The sequence below is a fragment of the Bombus terrestris genome, chromosome 4 (assembly GCF_910591885.1).
Source record: "Bombus terrestris chromosome 4, iyBomTerr1.2, whole genome shotgun sequence".
NCBI classification, from domain to species: Eukaryota; Metazoa; Arthropoda; class Insecta; order Hymenoptera; family Apidae; genus Bombus; species Bombus terrestris.
Genome location: NC_063272.1, coordinates 6,963,786 through 6,971,803, shown reverse-complemented (window position 1 = coordinate 6,971,803; position 8,018 = coordinate 6,963,786). Strand labels below are relative to the sequence as shown.

The 8,018-nt window shown below is 36.9% G+C and overlaps 1 protein-coding gene across 3 annotated transcripts in view; it reads right to left on the bottom strand.

The window, feature by feature from the left end:
* Nucleotides 1-8,018, bottom strand: part of LOC100646409 (mannosyl-oligosaccharide 1,2-alpha-mannosidase IA) — a 702,484-nt gene that overhangs the window by 130,040 nt on the left and 564,426 nt on the right. The gene's annotated exons all lie outside the window — the stretch shown is intronic.

The following is an 8,018-nucleotide window of genomic DNA, read 5'->3' as shown; positions in this document are numbered from 1 at the left end:
TTATAAGCACCATATATTGTTCATCTGCAGATTTTCTGTAGATCTTTATGTTAATCTAAGAATTTATTATTAGTTCTAAGAAAGTGCACCTTATGATCTCGCAATATATATAGTGTGGCGTAATAACATATCATGAAAGAAGTGCTGCTTATTATCATACTATGACTTCCATGTAGCTAAATTATAAAACGTCAGACGAATTTTATCCATGCACGAGGAGTTATTTCACTTTTCAAAAAAAAAAAAAAAAAAAAATGAAATATGCTACATTTTAATAATTTCAATAATTGGAATTGTCATGTTGAAATGTATGGAATTACATAAAGATTAACGATTCTAAACTCACAAACCTCTTCGACCATTCCGAAAGGGAAAAGAAATATTCGTTTACTATCGATCGATGATCGCATGAAAAAATCAACCATAAGTTCGATTCGTGGTTTTAGACAAAGATCACAGGGGAAATGCATCATAAGTCACATTTCCTACGTTTTAAAAAATGGAATTGCAAGATTATCAAAATTGTGTTTATATTCGGTTTTGGAAATATGCGTATGTTCTTTTATCCCGTCCAAAATTTCAAAAACATTGCTCGTCATAATATTCCAGTATCAGTAATATATCAAGATACTGCTTGTCTTAATAATTATACTTTTGTTTTCCATAAAACTTCGCCAATTTATCAGCTATCTTCAAAAGACTTACATTCTTGGATCTAACAGAATATCTTCACTTTTAATTATGACATAATAATTCAATTACATTGAATCATAAAGCAATACTTAAATCAGGAAACCAACAAAAATCTACTTACTGACCATGTTTTTTTCCTGTGATGTTCAGATGAAACGACTGTTTTAATCGAAAGCGCATCTACGTTCTGCGCGGTTGCCTCGCGACGAAGTAGCGGAACGGAGCCAAAGTCGGTGATTTATGCGGTGTTTCGCGGCGAGCCGTAGCAAAATTGCCAGTCGTGAGGCCCCCGACCAGCATAACTGATTGCTCGAAGCGTTACGGTATCCTTCTCGATGTCCTTCCTTCCTTCCTACCAGTCTATCTATCTACCTACGTGCCCATTCGATGATTACATAGACAATGACGCTGATAGTGTGACCGTGTGATCGCCAGACATTGATTTGTAGCTCGTGTAATTGATGACAACCACAGTAGAAGGATACTTTCATTTTCCTTTTCTTTTTCTGTTGTTTCTTTAATATCATCCCTTTTTTTTAATTTCTCGGAAAAATTTCTTTCATTGAATTTTTCTGGATGAAATTTAAAACCTTAAAAAATATCTTACCTGTTACGAGGAATATGACTAAATTGTTACATGATCTTTATTTCTACCTTTCGTTTACAGAATTGTAATGCCGTATACTTAATTATTTGGTTTGACTGGCAAAATAAGAATCTCTCTTTCCAGAATTGAAAGTTAGTTTCACGAATAGCGGATAAAATATCGTATAATTTATTCGACAACTTATTCGTACAATTATTCTATCGAATTAAATTGTCCACGTGAAAAGAACTCGCGTTACTCCACCTAAAGAAATCAACTTTATCTCGCGTCCCCCTTTTTCCTTCTTCTTCTCGATTTTTACTCACGTATATTTCATTGGTGGAATTTCATGAAGGGATTTACTGCTTTTTCTACTTACCATAAATCGGCATAAAACAATAGTAGTGTATAACGTATGTAACCGTTCAATATATTTCAATCAGAAGCCGCTCAAACATTGTCACACGTCGAATGTGTTCTCTGTCATCTTTACCGTTTTTAAAAATGCGACTATTGCAAAGCCATATTATAACCAGATCCATTGACTACACTAAGAGACCATTTGAAGACCAAAGAGGAAAAACACGAGAAACAATTTAAAATTAATAAGTCTTATAATTTGGATGATTCGTAATAATATATTTCCGTATATTGTATATCTTCTGTGGATCTTTCACCTTTTTGCATAAATGCATTATCCAAACACAGACTGCTAATTAATTTGAACAAAGTTGAATTTTTGACTGAGCGTTGAATCACAAGATGTCGAAACTTGGTTAACTCAAATAATTTCACCTTACTCTACTTTACCGATTCTAAGAATCGTCGAGCTTCAAAGTCGAATAAATGGACGCGAGTAGGCGTATCGATATCGGTATCGTATCACAGCACCGTGACACTCCTTTGAAATGTCCTCAAGAGGATCAATGGAAAGGTTGATTCTTTGTATCTACAAGGGTCGTGCATGTCATTTTTCATTTGAACGATCGATCGATTGTTATCTCCAGTGACGCGACGGTCATTCTGTTATGATGTCTCCGTTTTTACGCTCGCGACACTTGAAGAATTAAAGTTTCAGATATTTCACGGAGATCCTGATTTACGTACGACATTCTTTGGAATACGACAGAGCTGCCAGCTCGAATTATCGATTTTTATGTGTTTCCACGCTGCATTCAAGCAGCACGATTTATGACTCTCGTTGGTATAAAATAGTTGTACATGTATGTAGATGTAGGAATCGGAGGGAAAATAACGCTTGTAATTGACGTTGATATTATAATGCAAATGACCAACTTACAGAGTCTAATTTGTTGCAGAAGCATTGTGACGAATGGACCGAAGAAGCGTTCTTTGAAATGAAATGCATTTCTAACTAGTCTCTCCTCTGCAAATGGTGAATAGCGCATTTATGCCAATTTATTTGATGATTATTTCATAATTCATTAGAAGAAACCATACCACATTCTATTTACTATTTATCTGCATGAAAATCATGGAATGACGAGTGGATTAAATGTATGGAAAAAGATGTAGCTACGCTTTCATTTGAAAAAAATTAAGTGCGTCTTTTTTTTGATGGAAAATGTTTAAATACTTTCACGATTCATTGTATATAGCCATTTAGCAACAGTCTCGATAATATATTTAACTCTATTTAAAAGGTAAAAGAACACAATGAACTTCAAACGGTTCTACATAATTAAAAAAAAAAAAGAAAGAATGCTACATAGAAAATTTTATCTCAGGAAAGCAGCGAATAACGCAGTTCCTGCGTCTACACAGCATTATAATTTTTCGATTTTACGACTCTGCTTCGAAACGAGATATCTAAAAAGTACCATATGCTAAACGTCGCTGTCGTAAACCCAATCGGCTTAACACTTATGCTCATAAGAGCTCGGCGATTATCTTGCAGTTTCACCTAAGTACGAAGCGATAGTGATTTTCTCTTATCGTTTCGAGTCGACACCGCGGCAAGATCATTTTGTTTCTCTCGGAATCGTATCGAAACGAGATTAACCAATCAGACGAGAGGCATATACACACGAGGAACTGTTCATTATCGCTGTGGTGCGTGGTGCTACTGAAGACACATGGCCATTCGTTGGATTAACATCCGACTAATTTGAGAACATAAATGAAACTGACGCGCAATTTCATCGTCCGCCATCGAATCGGTTCTGATGACGGGTTTTAAGAGTCGTCTTGATTAAAGTATTCCATGAGAGAAACAGAGCAAGGATTAGGTAGTCGATGACTCAAGGCCAACGTCTCTTCTCTGTTTCACCACGGCCATACGAAACTCATAAAGGCACGATGACTTTGCGCTAATTACAGTGTTTCGTTGGATAAGAACTCCGGTTGGAGAGAATTGGAGAGACGTTACCACGTCCCATAATTTGCACGGTTAGCCTACCCATCCGTGAGCTCATAACCCTATCCGCAACCTGGATTTGACGTGATCCTGATTAACCTTTCCAAACCGGCAGATAAATAACTTTCAGCTGCGTGCTAGACCGGTGCAAGTTTCGGGGGCGGCTACCCATCGGTTTAAACGCTTGTGAGAAACGCCCGTCTACAAATCGCATACTTGCGGATGTATGTAGATTTTCGAGCTTGTTTCATTTACGTATTATACGTGTTGTTCTTCTTCAGTCGAAATGTTCCATTTACCATTTCAAAATCGACGAAGATCGTAGTTTTACCATGTTCCCTGTGCCATGTTTTTGTATCTTTAAATTCTTTATAAACGCACGGTTAGTAATCGTCTGTTTACAAAGGAGAATATTCTGCAAAACTTTCAATCGCTACGAAACTTTCTCTTTTTCCAAATGAACGAAATTCGAACGAAATTCGCGAAGAATATTGAGAGAAATCGAAGAATAAGTGGAACAAAATCGTAACGAAAGAGTGAAAATCGAAAAATAAGAGATGGAATAACAGAGAAAAGGCGACAGATATTTTTAGACGTTTGGTCGTGATTTTATTCGTGTCTGAAGAAACGGTCGCGTTTCGTATAGTTGGAGGCGGCAAGGTCGGCGTTCAATGGCAGTAGGTGTCTCCAGAGAACGACAAATAAAACAAGTTAGCCTGTTTAAAGGCGTGCCCGTACCACGGTTCGTCACAAAGGCACCGAAAACCGCTCCTCTCCGAAAGGGAGACTTCATTAAAAATGCACCGGCAACTTCGGTGCACGCACTGTCTCCGGGAACAATGCGTGCACGAAATATGCGGACTGGCGTCAAGAGGATCCAACGAATACATTGGATCCACTGGCGTAACACTGTAAGGAGAACCGTTGTATTTTAGGAATGTTATGGCAAAACGTACACCGTCGATACAATTGCCCGCAAGAGCATTTTCATCAGTTTTTTAGAAATCGTTCATGAATATTTATGCGTCTTATACAAAACATTTTCAAATTTTATTATCACTACAATGAAATTCGATTATCACCATTATGCTGAAAAATTTGAAACGAATCTAAAAATGTACACGAAGACTAGAAAATATTTAATGTCACTATTAATAATATTCAGTAGGTTGATATTTTATATGTCACCTATCTATAGCGAATTAAATTTTTACAAGCAACGTTTGCAATAAATATCTTGCGACTTCTATATACATTTTCAGATCGACTTCTTTCACCGATACAATCATGAAAATCATGCCTCGACACAGTGCCAATGCAAAATCGAAATACGTCGTATTACACATACAATACAGACATAAATGTTTCTATGATAAATATTCGTATACTTTCATAAGTCGGTGTATATGCTTGAGTTTATATTTCATTTTCTTAATTACACTTAATTTCTCATTGTATACCATATACGTATACGTAACTAGTAAATTTCGTTATAGCTATCCTTTAGGAGTCCCGCTAACTAATACAATACAAATGTAAGCTACTTGCTACCTTGAATGTACGAGAAACATAGAGAAAACCCAAGAGATGAGAACATAGTACCGAAGGCAGGTTAAGATCTTCAAAAGTTCGACTTCGATAGACTTCACGTTTTTATCGTCTCTCAGTATTCCCCTTAACTGTGAACTCGAACAGGCATCAGATAGCGGATTTGGCGTCGATTGAGCTTTCGTTCCGTCCACGTGGGCTCAGGATAGCGCATAATACGACGTGGTGTTTCGTTTTAACCCGCGTGGCAGTTAGGGAGTCAGCTTCCTCGTCAAATTTATCGGCCGTCCGAATCGCGGGCCAGTCCATATAACCCGTTCATGATCGGTTCCCACCTCGAGAGAGAAGGAGAGAGACAAACCATATATATATACTCTCTCTTTTTTCCTCCCGCCAACCCTCTTTTTTCGTAAACGATGCGTGCACAGGCTGGACGCGAATACTGTTTTCATTCTTTTATAAATCTTGCACAGGGTAATATATATCGGCGTAGCCGGGTGTATTCACTCGCGGCCGCGTTTTATGCGGCCGTATCCTTTTTGCATACGCGCCGCATTGAAATTGATTTCGACCAGGCCGACGGGGTGCGCTTGGACGGCCACCGGAAGATTAATACCCGCAGCGCCCCCTTTCACTCGCTGTTTTTTAATCCGGTCTCTCTATCTCTATCTTTCCCTTTCTCTCTCTCTCTCCCTCTCCCTCTCTCTCTCTCTCTCCGTCTCTTTCGTTATTCCAACGGTTGATTTGACCAACGCGTGGAAAAGCACGCCTCCAGCGCGTCATCCGCATTCTCTCTTGCATCTGGAATCTTCACATTTGTGATTTTTTAAAAAAGGGAGGAACTTTTGGAAGTAGAGAATTCTCCTGGAATTCCGAGGGAATTTTTTGGAGAGCGTCGATCGTTGATGCAGTGGTTGAGAGTCAATCAACGACTCAGCCTTATATGTTTTTAAATATATGCTTGTATACAGTTGAGAATAAAAATGTGTGAACAGGCGGTGGAGATAGATATCAATAAAGTTTCCATATGACGAAGCATTTATACAGAAATGTAAATATTATCTTCAATTATTGAGATGAACAGAAAGTTGGGTGCCGTTTTTCGTAGCGTGATGGGTCTGAGTTCAAATAACGACTATTAACCTCAATTTAATTAATCTAGCTTGATATTGTTGATTAATTAGCAGTCAACTGTAAAGTATAAAAGAAAATGTTCCTGACATTGGCTGGTACAAGTTCAAACATTCACCGAGATTACGCAAAACTACACGCGCTAATTGATTGACAAAAATTGGTGCAGCTTGGATGGCATGTGTTCTATCCCACCTATCGTATTCTCTAGATCTTACATGCTTAAACTACCACTTATCCCACTTGTTACAAAGAGCTGGAAGAAAAAGAACTTGTGTTCTTTGGAAGACTGCAAAATCGAATTGGAACGTTTCTTTTTTTCAAAAGATTAAGCGATTTTACCTCGATGAAATAACGAAATTGCCATGATGGTGGCGAAAACTTATCGGAAAGAATAGCGGATACATACATACGGAAAATGATACACGATTTCAAGGAGAAAGTAAATTCTTTAGTTTGCTCGTAACAATGAGACGAACTTTTTGTTCAATATTTACCACATAATCTATGTATTATAAGGGTAATAGGTAAAGGGTAATAAGTAAATGTGTTAAAAGCTAATAAATAAAATTTAAGAATGTAACGCTACAGTTAGTTCGAGTAAACATTATTATTCCACTTATTTTTGTCCTCGATTGTATATATGAATTTTTTAAAACAAGATATAGAATTATCGTTAATTCTGCTGCGTTCATCGAATTTTTATATCTCAATCTTATCATTGTTTCAATCAGCACAAGAACTTATAGTATTTTAAGAAGAATACTTCAATAGAAAATAATGTGATTTTGTTTCAATTTGATACTCATATGCCCGACGACAATGAACCACTCGTTTGGCTTATAATTATATTTGACAGGGAAATGAAAGAGCGCAGGTATAATTTTCGATCCGGATGAATATTTAGGCCTGGTAATAGATTTTCATTTCGTGGACGGCAAACGAAGGGAAAAAAAGCAAAGCGTCAAACAAGTTTGTTCCATTAAAGCGGTGTAACTAACCCGTTATTGCTATTGAGATTCAAACGCAGTCAGCTATTTTCAGTGAAACGATTTTTTCTCCGGCAGACCGCTTTGTAAACGCGGGTAACGAGTTCGTCCCTCTCTCTCTCTCTCTCTCTCTCTCTCTCACTCACTCGACAAAAAAAGGAAAAAATTGAATTTCGTTGCATCGCAAACTGCTGAAAACATCTAAAATTCGTGATAACAAATGATATATCAATTGTAATAGCGATGTTTCGTAAAAAGCGATACTTCGACGAAAAAAGAACGTCGATAGTTTTCGTAACATTCGAATGACTCGAAATCTGTGATCAATCGAAGATCACGAAAATTAAAGGGGCTTCGCTTGATCACGGAATTATGAAAATTGAAGGGGGTTAGGATAAAAGATCGAAAGTTGTCGCATTAAAAAAATGTGAATCCGAAGATTCAATTAAGCTTAGTTTCTTTGGATGATTGGGTATATCCTAATTATAGTTTCGACATTATATTGTAATTAGTGTATTTTATATGCTATAATGGAAAATTAAAGAAATTGATCGAGATTGGCTTACAACAAATTCTTCATCGATTTACGAAAAAACTGTTAATTAATATTCTTTTGTAAGGTAAATACCCATATCGTAATTACAATTTCAATACAATTTATGATAAGTTGTTATTATAGAATGATATAATTACT